Consider the following 16,820-nt stretch of genomic DNA (forward strand, 5'->3'; position numbering starts at 1 on the left):
ACTCTGTGAGTTTATGTGTGTTCCAGATGGTGGAGAACACTTAGGGAACTGATTACTGGCTGGATCTGTCTCCTTCCTTTTCATTCCCCCCTTTTATCCCTCTGGCCACCTCTGTCTCCTTCCTCCTTCTTCTCTTCTCTGTATAACTCCGTGAACATCTCTGAGTGGTCCAGTTGTGGAGTGCACATAAGGAAGTGACTACTGGCTACCCCACTCTCTCCACTATTGATTCCACCTCATCTCAGTTGGGTCACCTCTAACTCCCTCCTCCCTCTTCTCTTCTCCATGTAACGCTGTGAACCTCTCTAAGTGACCCTCACAGTAGAGAAACTTTTCATCTTTAACGTAGATGTTTTATCAATGGTGCTGTATAGAGGGAGAAGTTTTGAAACTACTGTATAAATAAGACCGATAACTGGAAGCAGGAGGCTTAAATCCATTAATTGACAGGAGCTCATCAAACACCTTCAAACCGACACTGAAACCAAGCACCACACAAGGGCTAACAAGTTCCAGGGCAAGACATACCAAGCAAATTCTCCAGCAACAAAGGAACACAGCCCTGAGCTTCAAGATACAAGCTGCCCAAAGTCACCCCAAAACCACAGACATCTCATAACTCATTACTGGACACCCACCAGAACACCGACACAAGCTTCCCTAACCAGGAAACCTTGACAAGCCACCTGTACAAACCCACACACAGCGAGGAAAAGCCACAATAAAGAGAACTCCACAAACTGCCAGAATATAGAAAGGACACCCCAAACTCAGCAATTTAAACAAGATGAAGAGACAGAGGAATACCCAGCAGATAAAGGAACAGGATAAAAGCCCACCAAACCAAACAAAAGAGGAAGAGATAGGGAATCTACCTGATAAAGAATTCCGAATAATGATAGTGAAATTGATCCAAAATCTTGAAATCAAAATGGAATCACAGGTAAATACCTTGGAGGCTAAGATTGAGAAGATGCAAGAAAGGTTTAACAAGGACCTAGAAGAAATAAAAGAGAGTCAATATAAAATGAATAATGCAATAAATGAAATTAAAAACACTCTGGAGGCAACAAATAGTAGAATAACAGAGGCAGAAGATAGGATTAGTGAATTAGAAGATAGAATGGTAGAAATAAATGAATCAGAGAGGATAAAAGAAAAACGAATTAAAAGAAATGAGGACAATCTCAGAGACCTCCAGGACAATATTAAACGCTACAACATTCGAATCATAGGGGTCCCAGAAGAAGAAGACAAAAAGAAAGACCATGAGATAATACTTGAGGAGATGATAGTTGAAAACTTCCCTAAAATGGGGAAGGAAATAATCACCCAAGTCCAAGAAACCCAGAGAGTCCCAAACAGGATAAACCCAAGGCAAAACACCCCAAGACACATATTAATCAAATTAACAAAGATCAAACACAAAGAACAAATATTAAAAGCAGCAAGGGAAAACAACAAATAACACACAAGGGAATTCCCATAAGGATAACAGCTGATCTTTCAATAGAAACTCTTCAAGCCAGGAGGGAATGGCAAGACATACTTAAAATGATGAAAGAAAATAACCTACAGCCCAGATTATTGTACCCAGCAAGGATTTCATTCAAGTATGAAGGAGAAATCAAAAGCTTTTCAGAAAAGCAAAAGCTGAGAGAATTCTGCACCACCAAACCAGCTCTCCAACAAATACTAAAGGATATTCTCTAGACAGGAAACACAAAAACGGTGTATAAGTTCGAACCCAAAACAATAAAGTAAATGGCAACGGGATCATACTTATCAGTAATTACCTTAAACGTAAATGGGTTGAATGCCCCAACCAAAAGACAAAGACTGGCTGAGTGGATACAAAAACAAGACCCCTACATATGTTGTCTACAAGAGACCCACCTCAAAACAGGGGACGCATACAGACTGAAAGTGAAGGGCTGGAAAAAGATTTTCCATGCACATAGGGACCAAAAGAAAGCAGGAGTAGCAATACTCATATCAGATAAAATAGACTTTAAAACAAAGGCTGTGAAGAGAGACAAAGAAGGTCACTACATAATGATCAAAGGATCAATCCAAGAAGAAGATATAACAATTATAAATATATATGCACCCAACACGGGAGCACCACAGTATGTAAGACAAATGCTAACAAGTATGATAGGAGAAATTAACAATAATACAATAATAGTGGGAGACTTTAATACCCCACTCACACCTATGGATAGATCAACTAAACAGAAAATTAACAAGGAAACACAAACTTTAAATGATACAATAGACCAGTTAGACCTAATTGATATCTATAGGACATTTCATCCCAAAACAATGAATTTCACCTTTTTCTCAAGCGCACATGGAACCTTCTCCAGGATAGATCACATCCTGGGCCATAAAGCTAGCCTTGGTAAATTCAAAAAAGTAGAAATCATTCCAAGCATCTTTTCTGACCACAATGCAGTAAGATTAGATCTCAATTACAGGAGAAAAACGATTAAAAATTCCAACATATGGAGGCTGAACAACACGCTGCTGAATAACCAACAAATCACAGAAGAAATCAAAAAAGAAATCAAAATTTGCCTAGAAACAAATGAAAATGAAAGCACAACAACCCAAAACCTGTGGGACCCTGTAAAAGCAATCCTAAGGGGAAAGTTCATAGCAATACAGGCACACCTCAAGAAACAAGAAAAAGGTCAAATAAATAACCTAACTCTACACCTAAAGCAACTAGAAAAGGAAGAAATGAAGAACCCTAGGGTTAGTAGAAGGAAAGAAATCTTAAAAATTAGAGCAGAAATAAATGCAAAAGAAACAAAAGAGACCATAGCAAAAATCAACAAAGCCAAAAGCTGGTTCTTTGAAAGGATAAATAAAATTGACAAACCATTAGCCAGACTCATCAAGAAACAAAGGGAGAAAAAGCAAATCAATAAAACTAGAAACGAAAATGGAGAGATCACAACAGACAACACAGAAATACAAAGGATCATAAGAGACTACTATCAACAATTATATGCCAATAAAATGGACAACGTGGAAGAAATGGACAAATTCTTAGAAAAATAAAACTTTCCAAAACTCAACCAGGAAGAACTAGAAAATCTTAACAGACCCATCACAAGCACAGAAATTGAAACTGTAATCAAAAATCTTCCAGCAAACAAAAGCCCAGGTCCAGATGGCTTCACAGCTGAATTCTACCAAAAATTTAGAGAAGAGCTAACACCTATCCTGCTCAAACTCTTCCAGAAAATTGCAGAGGAAGGTAAACTTCCAAACTCATTCTATGAGGCCACCATCACCCTAATACCAAAACCTGACAAAGATCCCACAAAAAAAGAAAACTATAGGCCAATATCACTGATGAACATAGATGCAAAAATCCTTAACAAAATTCTAGCAATCAGAATCCAACAACACATTAAAAAGATCATACACCATGACCAAGTGGGCTTTATCCCAGGGATGCAAGGATTCTTCAATATCTGCAAATCAATGAATGTAATACATCACATTAACAAATTGAAAAATAAAAACCATATGATTATCTCAATAGATGCAGAGAAAGCCTTTGACAAAATTCAACACCCATTTATGATAAAAAAACTCTCCAGAAAGCAGGAATAGAAGGAACATACCTCAACATAATAAAAGCTATATATGACAAACCCACAGCAAACATTATCCTCAATGGTGAAAAATTGAAAGCATTTCCTCTAAAGTCAGGAACAAGACAAGGGTGCCCACTTTCACCATTACTATTCAACATAGTTTTGGAAGTTTTGGCCACAGCAATCAGAGCAGAAAAAGAAATAAAAGGAATCCAAATTGGAAAAGAAGAAGTAAAACTCTCACTATTTGCAGATGACATGATCCTCTACATAGAAAACCCTATAGACTCCACCAGAAAATTACTAGAATTAATCAATGACTATAGTAAAGTTGCAGGATATAAAATCAACACACAGAAATCCCTTGCATTCCTATACACTAATAATGAGAAAACAGAAAGAGAAATTAAGGAAACAATTCCATTTACCATTGCAACGGAAAGAATAAAATACTTAGGAATATATCTACCTAAAGAAACTAAAGACCTATATATAGAAAACTATAAAACACTGGTGAAAGAAATCAAAGAGGACACTAATAGATGGAGAAATATACCATGCTCATGGATTGGAAGAATCAATATAGTGAAAATGAGTATACTACCCAAAGCAATCTATAGATTCAATGCAATCCCTATCAAGCTACCAACAGTATTCTTCACAGAGCTAGAACAAATAATTTCACAATTTGTATGGAAATACAAAAAACCTCGAATAGCCAAAGCGATCTTGAGAAAAAAGAATGGAACTGGAGGAATCAACCTACCTGACTTCAGGCTCTACTACAAAGCCACAGTTATCAAGACAGTATGGTACTGGCACAAAGACAGAAATATAGATCAATGGAACAAAATAGAAAGCCCAGAGATAAATCCACGCACATATGGACACCTTATCTTTGACAAAGGAGGCAAGAATATACAATGGATTAAAGACAATCTCTTTAACAAGTGGTGCTGGGAAAACTGGTCAACCACTTGTAAAAGAATGAAACTAGAACACTTTCTAACACCATACACAAAAATAAACTCAAAATGGATTAAAGATCTAAACGTAAGACCAGAAACTATAAAACTCCCAGAGGAGAACATAGGCAAAACACTCTCTGACATACATCACAGCAGGATCTTCTATGACCCACCTCCCAGAATATTGGAAATAAAAGCAAAAATAAACAAATGGGACCTAATTAACCTTAGAAGCTTCTGCACCTCAAAGGAAACTATTAGCAAGGTGAAAAGACAGCCTTCAGAATGGGAGCAAATAATAGCAAATGAAGCAACTGACAAACAACTAATCTCAAAAATACACAAGCAACTCCTACAGCTCAACTCCAGAAAAATAAATGACCCAATCAAAAAATGGGCCAAAGAACTAAATAGACATTTCTCCAAAGAAGACATACAGATGGCTAACAAACACATGAAAAGATGCTCAACATCACTCATTATCAGAGAAATGCAAATCAAGACCACTATGAGGTACCATTTCACACCAGTCAGAATGGCTGAGATCCAAAAGTCTACAAATAATAAATGTTGGAGAGGGTGTGGAGGAAAGGGAACCCTCTTACACTGTTGGTGGGAATGCAAACTAGTACAGCCACTATGGAGAACAGTGTGGAGATTCCTTAAAAAACTGGAAATAGAACTGCCTTATGATCCAGCAATGCCACTGCTGGGCATACACACTGAAGAAACCAGAATTGAAAGAGACACGTGTACCCCAATGTTCATCGCAGCACTGTTTATAATAGCCAGGACATGGAAGCAACCTAGATGTCCATCAGCAGATGAATGGATAAGAAAGCTGTGGTACATGTACACAATGAGTATTTCTCAGCCATTAAAAAGAATACATTTGAATCAGTTCTAATGAGGTGGATGAAACTGGAGCCTATTATACAGAGTGATAGGAAGGAAAGCCAGAAGGAAAAACACCAATACAGTATACTAACGCATATATATGGAATTTAGAAAGATGATAACAATAACCCTGTGTATGAGACAGCAAAAGTGACGCTGATGTATGGAACAGTCTTATGGACTCTGTGGGAGAGGGAGAGGGTGGGAAGATTTGGGAGAATGGCATTGAAACATGTAAAATATCATGTATGAAATGAGATGCCAGTCCAGGTTCAATGCACGATACTGGATGCTTGGGGCTGGTGCACTGGGACGACCTGGAGGGATGGTATGTGGAGGGAGGAGGGAGGAGGGTTCAGGAGGGGGAGCACATGTATACCTGTGATGGATTCATTTTGATGTTTGGCAAAACTAATACAATTATGTAAAGTTTAAAAATAAAATAAAATTAAAAAAAAAAAAAAAAAAACAAAGGCCACCCAGGACTGATCTCCTTTAGGATGGACTGGTTGGATCTCCTTGTAGTCCATGGGACTCTCAGGAGTCTTCTCCAACACCACAGTTCAAAAGCATCAATTCTTCGGCACTCAGCTTTCTTCACAGTCCAACTCTCACATCCATACACGACCACTGGAAAAACCATAGCCTTGACTAGATGGACCTTTGTTGGCAAAGTAATGTCTCTGCTTTTGAATATGCTATCTAGGTTGGTCATAACTTTCCTTCCAAAGAGTAAGTGTCTTTTAATTTCATGGCTGCAATCATCATCTGCAGTGATTTTGGAGCCCAGAAAAATAAAGTCTGACACTGTTTCCATTGTTTCCCCATCTATTTCCCATGAAGTGATGGGACCAGATCACTTCGTTTTCTGAATGCTGAGGTTTAAGCCAACTTTTTCACTCTACTCTTTCACTTTCACCAAGACCCTTTTTAGTTCCTCTTCACTTTCTGCCATAAGGGTGGTGTCATCTGCATATCTGAGGTTATTGATATTTCTCCTGGCAATCTTGATTCCAGCTTGTCTTCCTCCAGCCCGGCGTTTCTCATGATGTACTCTGCATATAAGATAAATAAGCAAGGTGACAATATACAGCCTTGATGTACTCCTTTTCCTATTTGGACACAGTCTATTGTTCCATGTGCAGTTCTAATTGTTGCTTCCTGACCTGCATATACGTTTCTCAGGAGGCTGGTCAGGTGGACTGATATTCCCATCTCTTTCAGAATTTTCCACAGTTTATTGTGATCCACACAGTCAAAGGCTTTGGCATAGTCAATAAAGCAGAAATAGATGTTTTTCTGGAAGTCTCTTGCTTTTTCCATGATCCAACGGATGTGGCAATTTGATCTCTGGTTCCTCTGCCTTTTCTAAAACCAGCTTGAACATCTGGAAGTTCACAGTTCACGTATTGCTGAAGCCTGGCTTGGAGAAATTTGAGCATTACTTTTCTAGCGTGTGAGATGAGTGCAATTGTATGGTAGTTTGAGCATTCTTTGGCATTGCCTTTCTTTGGGATTGGAATGAAAACAGACCTTTTCCTGTCCTGTGGCCACTGCTGAGTTTTCCAAACTTTCTGGCATATTGAATGTAGCACTTTCACAGCATCATCTTTCAGGATTTGAAATAGCTCAACTGGAATTCCATCACCTCCACTAGCTTTGTTCGTGTGATACTTCCTCAGGCCCACTTGACTTCACATTCCAAGATGTCTGGCTCTAGGTGAGTGATCACACCATCGTGATTATCTTGGTCGTGAAGATCTTTTTTTTTTTACAGTTCCTCTGTGTATTCTTGCCACCTCTTCTTAATATCTTCTGCTTCTGTTAGGTCCCTACCATTTCTGTCCTTCATCGAGCCCATCTTTCCATGACCACTAGACCATGGGGGCAGGAGGAAAAGGGGACGACAGAGGATGAGATGGCTGGATGGCATCAGCCACTCAATGGATGTGTGTTTGAGTGATCTCTGGGAGTTGGTGATGGACATGAGGCCTGGCGTGCTGCAATTCATGGGGTCACAACGAGTCGGACATGACTGAGCAACTGAACTGAACTGAACTGAAGGCTAGTGTAAGTGAAAGTGTTAGTTGCTCAGTTGTGTCTGACTCTTTCTAATCCCATTAACTAGCCCGCCAGGCTCTTCTGTTCAGGGGATTTCCCAGGCAAGAATACTGGAGTGGGTCTGTATACGGCTTTAAGCTTTGTCTTCAGGACTTCCCTGGTGGTCCAGTGGTTAAGAATCTGCCTGATAGTGCAGGGCACATGGATTTGATCCCTGGTCTGAAAAGATGCCGCATGCCTCAGGACAACTACACCCACATGCACAACTGAGCCCACGTAGTGCAACTGCTGAAAATCATGTGCCTAGAGCTTATGCTCTGCAAGAGAAACCACTGCAATGAGAAGCTCAGGCACCAAAAGGAAAAGTAGCTCCCACTCGCCACAACTAGAGAAAGATAGAGAAAGCCCTTACATAGCAATTAAGACTCAGCACAGCCAAAAATTAAAAACAACAAAACAAAACTAAAAACTTTGGCTTCTTTCCTTAAATCAGTATATGGGCTTAGTGTATCTACTAATGGCCTTGATGTATTGGGGGCACCATAATTTCTGGAGTTTATCTTGTCATTGTTCAGTCACTAGGTCATGTCTGACTCTTTGCAACCCCATGGGCTACAGCATGCCAGGCTTCCCTGTCCTTCATCATCTCCCAGAGTTTGGTCAAACTCATGTCCACTGAGTCGGTGATGCTATCTAATCATCTCATCCTCTGTCACTGCCTTCTCCTCCTGCCCTCAGTCTTTTCCAGCATCGGGGTCTTTTCCAATGAGTTGGCTCTTTACACCAGGTTACCAAAGTATTGGAGCTTCAATTTCAACATCAGTGCTTCCAATGAATATTCATAGTTGATCTCCTTTAGGATTGACAGGTTTGATCTCATTTCAGTCCAAGGGACTCTCAAGAGCCTTCTCCCACACCACAATTTGAAAGCATCAGTTCTTCAGTGCTTAGCCTTCTTTATGGTTCAACTCTCACATCCATTCATGACTGCTGGAAAAACCATAACTTTGACTATATGGATATTTGTTGGCAAATTATGTCACTTCTTTTGAATATGCTGTCTAGGTTTGCCATAGCTTTTCTTCCAAGGAGCAAGCGTCTTTTAATTTCATGTCAAGCGTCTTTTAATTTCACCATCTGCAGTGATTTTGGAGCCCCCCAAAATAAAGTCTGCCACTGTTTCCATTGTTTCCCCATCTATTTGCCATGAAGTGATGGAACTGAATGTCATGATCTTAGTTTTTTGAATGTTGAATTTTAAGCCAGCTTTTTTACCCTCCTCTTTCACCTTCATCAAGAGGCTCTTTAGTTCTTCACTTTCTGCCATTAGGGTGGTATCACTGTATATCTGAGGTGTTGATATTTTTCCCATTTATCTAAACTACATCAATTCATTTGGTAAATAAAAACCTAACTTAAAAAAAATTCACATTTCAAAGTTTTTAATTGTTGATCTTAGGGGAACATCCAGCTCTAAATGACTGTTCATAACAGAGATGGATGATTGGAAATTCCTGAGTTCAGTGGATCTTTCCTTCGCTGAACAGGATTGTCCTCTCTCTTTAGAAAGTTCTCTTTGATGATATTCCATCATTGTCAGGAATAAAGGAGAAATTTAAACAGGAATTGAAAGTCACATAGGATAGCACAGAGTCATGGCTGAATGCTAAAAAGTTTATCTCAAACGACTGCTTTATGTTTATACTGATTATTTGAGAAATATGTACACACAGAGACTTGGGGGAAAATACAAATACAAGAAGAGGAAACCAGATCAAGAACAGACTAATGTAAGTTGAACCATGGTCTGATGTAGAAAACAGCTGAATCTGTGTCCTGGGTGTGGAATTAACACAATCAGGAAAATATCCAAAAAGCGACCTATTCAATAGTATGATTTGGAGACATGTTTGAAATAAGAGGATGTCTTTGAATGTCTTTGAATGTGTTGAGAAATAGACACTTTAAATTGTTACAAATATCATTTCTATACCTTGGGAAGTATACATTATTGAAATGATAAATATGATAAACGTTTATTAGTTAGAAACAGTGTTCTTGCAGACTAGATCGTGGAGACTAGGAGTGGTCAGGTGATCTGGGAGTGGTCAGGTTTACCAAGTATGTCAGGAAAATCTTTCTGCCCTCCTGCCTTCAATGCTTTCACCTGTGTAGGTGGAGAAGGCAATGGCACCCCACTCCAGTACTCTTGCCTGGAGAAACCCATGGATGGAGGAGCCTGGAAGGCTTCAGTTCAAGGGGTCGCGAAGAGTCTGACACAACTGAGTGACTTCACTTTCACTTTTCCCTTTCATGCATTGGAGAAGGAAATGGCAGCCCACTCCAGTGTTCTTGCCTGGAGAATCCCAGGGACGGCGGTGCCTGGTGGACTGCTGTCTATGGGGTCGCACAGAGTCGGACACGACTGAAGCGACTTAGCAGCAGCAGCAGCAGGTGGAGAAGGAGCCTCAGAACTCTGTGTTTATCTTGGCAAGATCCCTTTACTTCTCAGTATATCCCTAAACTCACAACTTTGCTGTCAGTATCTGCCTTGAGCCTTGATGGTTAAGCCCAGTTTAATGGGTTGAATTGTGTCCCCTAAAAGATATGTTAATACATTTTCACTCCCTGTTGCTCAGAATGTGACCTTATTTGGAAATAGGGTGATTCCAGATGTAATTAGGTGAGCTGTGGTCATTTCTGAGCAGGGGGGCCCTTAATCCAATATAACTGGTATCCTTATAAGAAGAGGAGAAAGAGACCCACAGTGGGAATACCATGTGATGATGCAGGCAGAGACTGAGTTGCTGTAACTGCAAGTTCAGGAATGCCAAAATTTGTCAACAAATCACCAAAAAAATTGAAGAGGCAAATGAAGATTCTTTTTTTTTTAAATTTTATTTTATTTTTAAACTTTACATAATTGTATTAGTTTTGCCAAATATCAAAATGAATCCACCACAGGTATACATGTGTTCCCCATCCTGAACCCTCCTCCCTCCTCCATCCCCATACCATCCCTCTGGGTTGTCCCAGTGCACTAGCCCCAAGCATCCAGTATCGTGCATCGAACCTGGTGAAGATTCTTCTTTACAGGTTTCAGATGAAGGATGGCTCTCCTAACACCTTGATTTTGAACTTCTAGCCTCCAAGAACTTGAGGCAATGAATTTCTGTTATTTTAAGCAAAAGAGTGTGTGGTACCTTGTTAATGAAACCCTAGGCAACTAATGTACACAGTATATCCTTACACCCTTTATCTTTATTTGTGCTTGTTACAAGAAATCCATGACATACAGTATAGCACATACCTCTGCATGTTACTTCTCATACAGTTTATACAGCCTTCATTTGACTGTATCGTATGTCCTTCACTCAGAGGTTAAAGCGTCTGCCTCTAGTGCGGGAGACCTGGGTTCGATCCCTGGGTCAGGAAGATCCCCTGGAGAAGGAAATGGCAACCCACTCCAGTATTCTTGCCTGGAGATTCCCATGGACGGAGGAGCCTGGTGGGCTACAGTCCACGGGGTTGCAAAGAGTTGGACACGACTGAGCGGCTTAACTTTTAACTTTATGTCCTTCAAATCCTTTTCTTGTGTCCTGTGGAACATGAGGTCAGACAGCAAAATGAAACGAGGCTTTCCTGAAAAGTCAAAGCTTCCTGTACTAACATCTCAAACACATCTGCTGTATTCCCTTCTAAGGAATTTTAAACTTGCTGTTAGCTTTGTTCAGAATGCTTTTTCCTCAGATAACTGAATTACTCCCTCTTTCAATTCCTTTAGGCCTTTAATTCAAAATAACTTTGTTAGAAAGACCTTTTATTTTTTGTTAAGATAGTTTTGTTGATTTATTTGTTTTTGGCTGTGCTGGGTCTTTGTTGCTGTGTGGGCTTTTTCTCTGGCTGCAGCAAACAGGGGCTACTCTCCAGTTGCAGTGCACAGGTTTCTCATTGACATGGCTTCTCTTGCTGCAGATCACCGGCTCTAGGGCGCTTGGGCTTCAGTAATTGCAGCTCCTTTGCTCTAGAGCACTGACTCAGTAGTTGTGGTGCATGGGCCTAGTTGCTCTAGGCATGTGGGATCTTCCCATGTGTCCTGCGCTGGCCTTCTTTATCTATCACTAAGCCACCAGGGAAGCCCTGGAAAGGCCTTTCTAATCACTTTATGTGAAGTTGACATCCTATGTTTGCTATTCCCCTTTCTACTACCCTTCCCTGATACGTTTTTTTAATGTATAGCTGATTTACAATATCATATTAGTTTCAGGTGTGCAATATAGTGATTCAATATATTTATAGGTTATTTAAACTTATTATAAAATAGTAGCCATTTCCCCCTGTGCTGTATGGAGTATCCATTTTGCTTATTTCTTTTATACATAGTAGTTTGTATCTCTTAATCCCTTACCCTTTTCATCCCTGATGTTTTTTTACCTTATACTTTTCACCATAAAATATGATTTCACTATGAAATATAACTTGTAATTTATTTATTCTGCTTGGAAGGAAAATTCAATAAGGTATAAAATTGATATAAACACCTAATAATAATGTAAATGGATTATTAAATGGTCCTGAAACAGACAGCAAGACATTTCTCTAGCAAGTATGGGTTTACTCATGATCAGCAGAGAACTACAACCTGGGGGCTGCCATCTTGGCAAGCCACATGCAAGTCCCCACCCACACAGCAAGGGAAGGAGAATGCTTGGATAGAAGGAAGAAGGACATTGCAAAGGTCATAGTGAAAAAAGGGACCCATGGCTTTTCATGTCTGAGTCCTGACAGGAGCAGGAGGAGTATTTCTTCTTCCTGTTGGACTCTGCTACTGTCCCAGAGTGTTTGTGAGCTTCCTCTCTGGTCTGTTGACTCTATTTAATTAAGGTTTCTATTTATTATTTTTTTACATTCCCCCCTCCCCCTTATTATCAGGATTTTTCTCAGGAAGCATTGCTGATCAAGAGTTGGGTTTTCTGAATTCAGTGTTGTTTTGGTCCATCAGTGCCAGGAAGGACCTTTCTTCCTATAAGTGTAGCATGAACATAGTCTCTCACGTTGGAGGGAAGGTGCAGATTGGACACCTGTTGGAGTCACATTTGAGTAACGAGGGGTAGGATGGAGAATTTTCAGGAACTTTTTATCTGAAGTCCATATGTTATCAAGATCATGGACATTGGGGGTCATCTGAAGCTTTATATCATCATCAAAGTTTTATGTCACAAAACTGTATGTGACAAACTCCCGACAAACCTAATCTGGATATCTTGGGAAAACTGTCTCATCCAATGTCTCCTGCTTCAGTTGTGGGAAATTTTTACTATCAGGTCACCAGAGGATGTGCAGTCCGGTCAGGATTTGGTGCTTTCTTTAGGTATGTTATGTGAATCCAGAGTCTGTCTATTCCTTGGAGTTTGGTGGCACAAGTGTTGCTTAGCAGTGCCTGAAACAGGCCTTTCCACCTAGGTTGAGGAGACCTCTGCTGGAGGTATCTTTTCCGTAGAGAAATCTCCAGGTTGCAAGCTGTCATGCTTAAGGTCTTCATCTCTTGAAAGTGCACTGTGAAATGATTGATCTGCCAAAATATGGTTACTTTTAATAGAAATAATTAGGTCTCTGCAGTATTAGAATATCTCTCCTTTTATCAGTTTTGAGTCAAAAGAAGCAGGACCCAAGTGCACTGGGCATCCTATCACTATCTGAAAAGGTGAGAGCTTCTAAGTTCTGAAAAATGTGGATTCAAGATATAGAAGAACTTATGGCAATGATATTTGCCAGTGCAATTGGAGAGCCTGTACAAGTTTTGTAAATTAAACCTTAAGAATCCTGTTAGTATGTTTGACTAAACTAGAGGCATGAGGGTGGTAAGCACAGTGTATGTATTGTGAAACCAGCATAGCTGTTGAAGTATCTGGCCAGTAAAATGAATTTCTTGATCATTATTGAGATTGAGAGGAGTTTTATAGGTATGGATTATCTTCTCCAGAGGACTTTGGCCACAGAACAGGCCTCTTGAAAGGGGAGGCTTCAGTGTGAAACCATACAGATCGCGATTAAAATATATTTATATTTATTAGACAGATGAAATTTTATGAAACATATTGGCCAGATTCCAATGACCAGTTTAAATTGTTAAGGAACAGTACAAACAGGCTTGTTTCTGTTGTGCTTTGGACAAGTGGAACAAGTGAGGTAAGCACTCTTTGCAACCTTGTTAATGCTTTCCCACCAATATTGATTCATTAAGGCTATCTCTGTGTCAGCAGACCAACAGTGTCTCCAACAGTGTTGAGGCATAGGAATTTAGAGTCTCCAGGAGGACTGGTGATACTGAGACAAACTTGGGTCTGCTTGTTCATGCACAGCAAAGTCAATATGCTGACCTCTAACTGTGGTGAAGAGAAGTGCAGCATTTATTGCAAGGCCAAGCAAGGAGTATGGGCTGCTAATGCTGAAAAGACCAGAACTCCCTGGTGGATTTGATGGAAGTATTTTTAAAGACACTTTCTCATGTGAGTGAGAGGGTTGTAGGGTGCCTGATCAACTTATGGGCATTCTGATTAGTTGGTGGTGAGGTATATAATTGAGAGTCAATATTATCAACCTTAGTACCAACAGTTCTGGGGTCTATGTGCTTGTGGTCAGCATGCAGTTAGCTTCTATCTGATCGGGCTTTCCATATCTGCAAGACAGCTCAAGGATATGGCTGAGAATATTAGATATAGCCTTTGAGAGGAACTGAAGTCCTTGACTTGGTTGTATGACTAAACTATTATTATTTTGTCTTACTTAACTGTTTCCCTTTGTTTCTGTATTTTCTCACTTTTCTGATTAAATTTGCTCTTTTGAACTTGGCACAAAGATAGCAGAGTGAGCACTCCTGTCTCCCAGCTCTGAAGATCCAAGTCTTTTGATTGTTCTTCTTTGTACTGTATGTTTTTATATAGGCTGTGGAGGGGTAGAGAGTGTACTCTTAAAGGGAAGCCAATGAATGGCCCTATGTCAGACGTGAGTAACTTTTTTCTTTGCGTCAGGATTCCTTCAGATCATCAGCTTTGAGAACCTAACATAAGTCATTGTTTCAGAAGGTATAGGTTTGCAGAGTGGAGATTTCCTCCCCTCTCAGGTCTTTGGTTGGCTTCAGCATGTTCGTTTTTATTTCTGATCATGACTCTATGGCTCAAATAGTGTGAAAAGTCACAAAGGTGCTTGATTGGAGATAGGCATTTTCTTATATTTTAATATACAGAAACATTTCTTATTGAATTATCACTATGGTTTTGAATTATCACTTATGGACACTAAGACGTGTCCAACTCTTTTGACCCCATGTACTGTAGCTAGCCAGGCTCTACCCATGGGATTCTCCAGGCAAGAATACTGGAGTGGGTTGCTATTTCCTTCTCAAGGGGATCTCCCAACCCTGGAATTGAACCTGGGTCTCCTGCATTGCAGAAAGACTCTTTAATGACTGAGCTATGAGGGAAGCCCCGACCTGGTCCACAACCTTGATTAAAATGGCCCTTTTTCCCTGGTCATAAATCTCATCCCCAAAATGGGTCCTTCTCAGACTTGTACAGAAAACTAGGTTTGAATACTTAAACTCCTGTGAATTTTTTCTTTACCTTTTTTTTAAAAACATGCATAGGCAAGTGCCAAAGTACCCAGGAAGAAGAGAAAAATGGTTACATTACAAAAAGTTATTTAACTTCTATTTTTCATATTTGTTTAATATCGTTTCCTGAATTGATGCAGAATCTATCCTGGCCAAGTTTCTGTTTTTTTTTTTTTTTTTATTCCTGTAATAGAATAACTCTCCGTTCAGTTCAGTTCAGTTCAGTCGCTCAGTCGTGTCTGACTCTTTGCAACCCCATGAATTGCAGCACGCCAGGCCTCCCTGTCCATCACCAACACCCGGAGTTCACTGAGACTCACGTCCATCGAGTCAGTGATGCCATCCAGCCATCTCATCCTCTGTCATCCCCTTCTCCTCCTGCCCCCAATCCCTCCCAGCATCAGAGTCTTTTCCAATGAGTCAACTCTTCACATGAGGTGGCCAAAGTACTGGAGTTTCAGCTTTAGCATCATTCCTTCCAAAGAACACCCAGGGCTAATCTCCTTTAGAATGGACTGGTTGGATCTCCTTGCAGTCCGATGGACTCTCAAGAGTCTTCTCCAACACCACAGTTCAAAAGCATCAATTCATCGGCGCTCAGCTTTCTTCACAGTCCAACTCTCACATCCATACAAGACGACTGGAAAAACCATAGCCTTGACTAGACAGACCTCTGTTGGCAAAGTAATGTCTCTGCTTTTCAATGTGCTATCTAGATTGGTTATAATGTTCCTTCCAAGGAGTAAGCGTCTTTTAATTTCATGGCTGCAGTTACCGTCTGCAGTGATTTTAGAGCCCCCCAAAATAAAGTCTGACACTGTTTCCACTGTTTCCCCATCTATTTCCCATGAAGTGATGGGACCAGATGCCATGATCTTCCTTTTCTGAATGTTGAGCTTTAAGCCAACTTTTTCACTGTCCTCTTTCACTTTCGTCAAGAGGCTTTTGAGTTCCTCTTCACTTTCTGCCATAAGGGTGGTGTCATCTGCATATCTGAGGTTATTGATATTTCTCCCAGCAATCTTGATTCCAGCTTGTGATTCTTCCAGTCCAGCATTTCTCATGATGTACTATGCATATAAGTTAAATAAGCAGGGTGACAATATACAGCCTTGACCTACTCCTTTTCCTATTTGGAACCAGTCTGTTGTTCCATGTCCAGTTCTAACTGTTGCTTCCTGACCTGCATACAGGTTTCTCAAGAGGCAGGTCAGGTGGTCTGGTATTGCCATCTCTTTCAGAATTGTCCACAGTTTATTGTGATCCACACAGTCAAAGGCTTTGGCATAGTCAATAAAGCAGAAATAGATGTTTTTCTGGAACTCTCTTGCTTTTTCCATGATCCAGCGGATGTTGGCAATTTGATCTCTGGTTCCTCTGCCTTTTTAAAACCAGCTTGAACATCTGGAAGTTCATGGTTCATGTACTGCTGAAGCCTGGCTTGGAGAATTTTGAGCATTACTTTATTAGCGTGTGAGATGAGTGCAATTGTGCGGTAGTTTGAGCATTCTTTGGTATTGCCTTTCTTTGGGATTGGAATGAAAGCTGACCTTTTCCAGTCCTGTGGCCACTGCTGAGTTTTCCAAATTCGCTGGCATATTGAGTGCAGCACTTTCACAGCATCATCTTTCAGGATTTGAAATAGCTCAACTGGAACTCCATCACCTC

This window comes from Bos indicus x Bos taurus, chromosome 15 (genome assembly GCF_003369695.1).
Source record: "Bos indicus x Bos taurus breed Angus x Brahman F1 hybrid chromosome 15, Bos_hybrid_MaternalHap_v2.0, whole genome shotgun sequence".
NCBI lineage: Eukaryota > Metazoa > Chordata > Mammalia > Artiodactyla > Bovidae > Bos > Bos indicus x Bos taurus.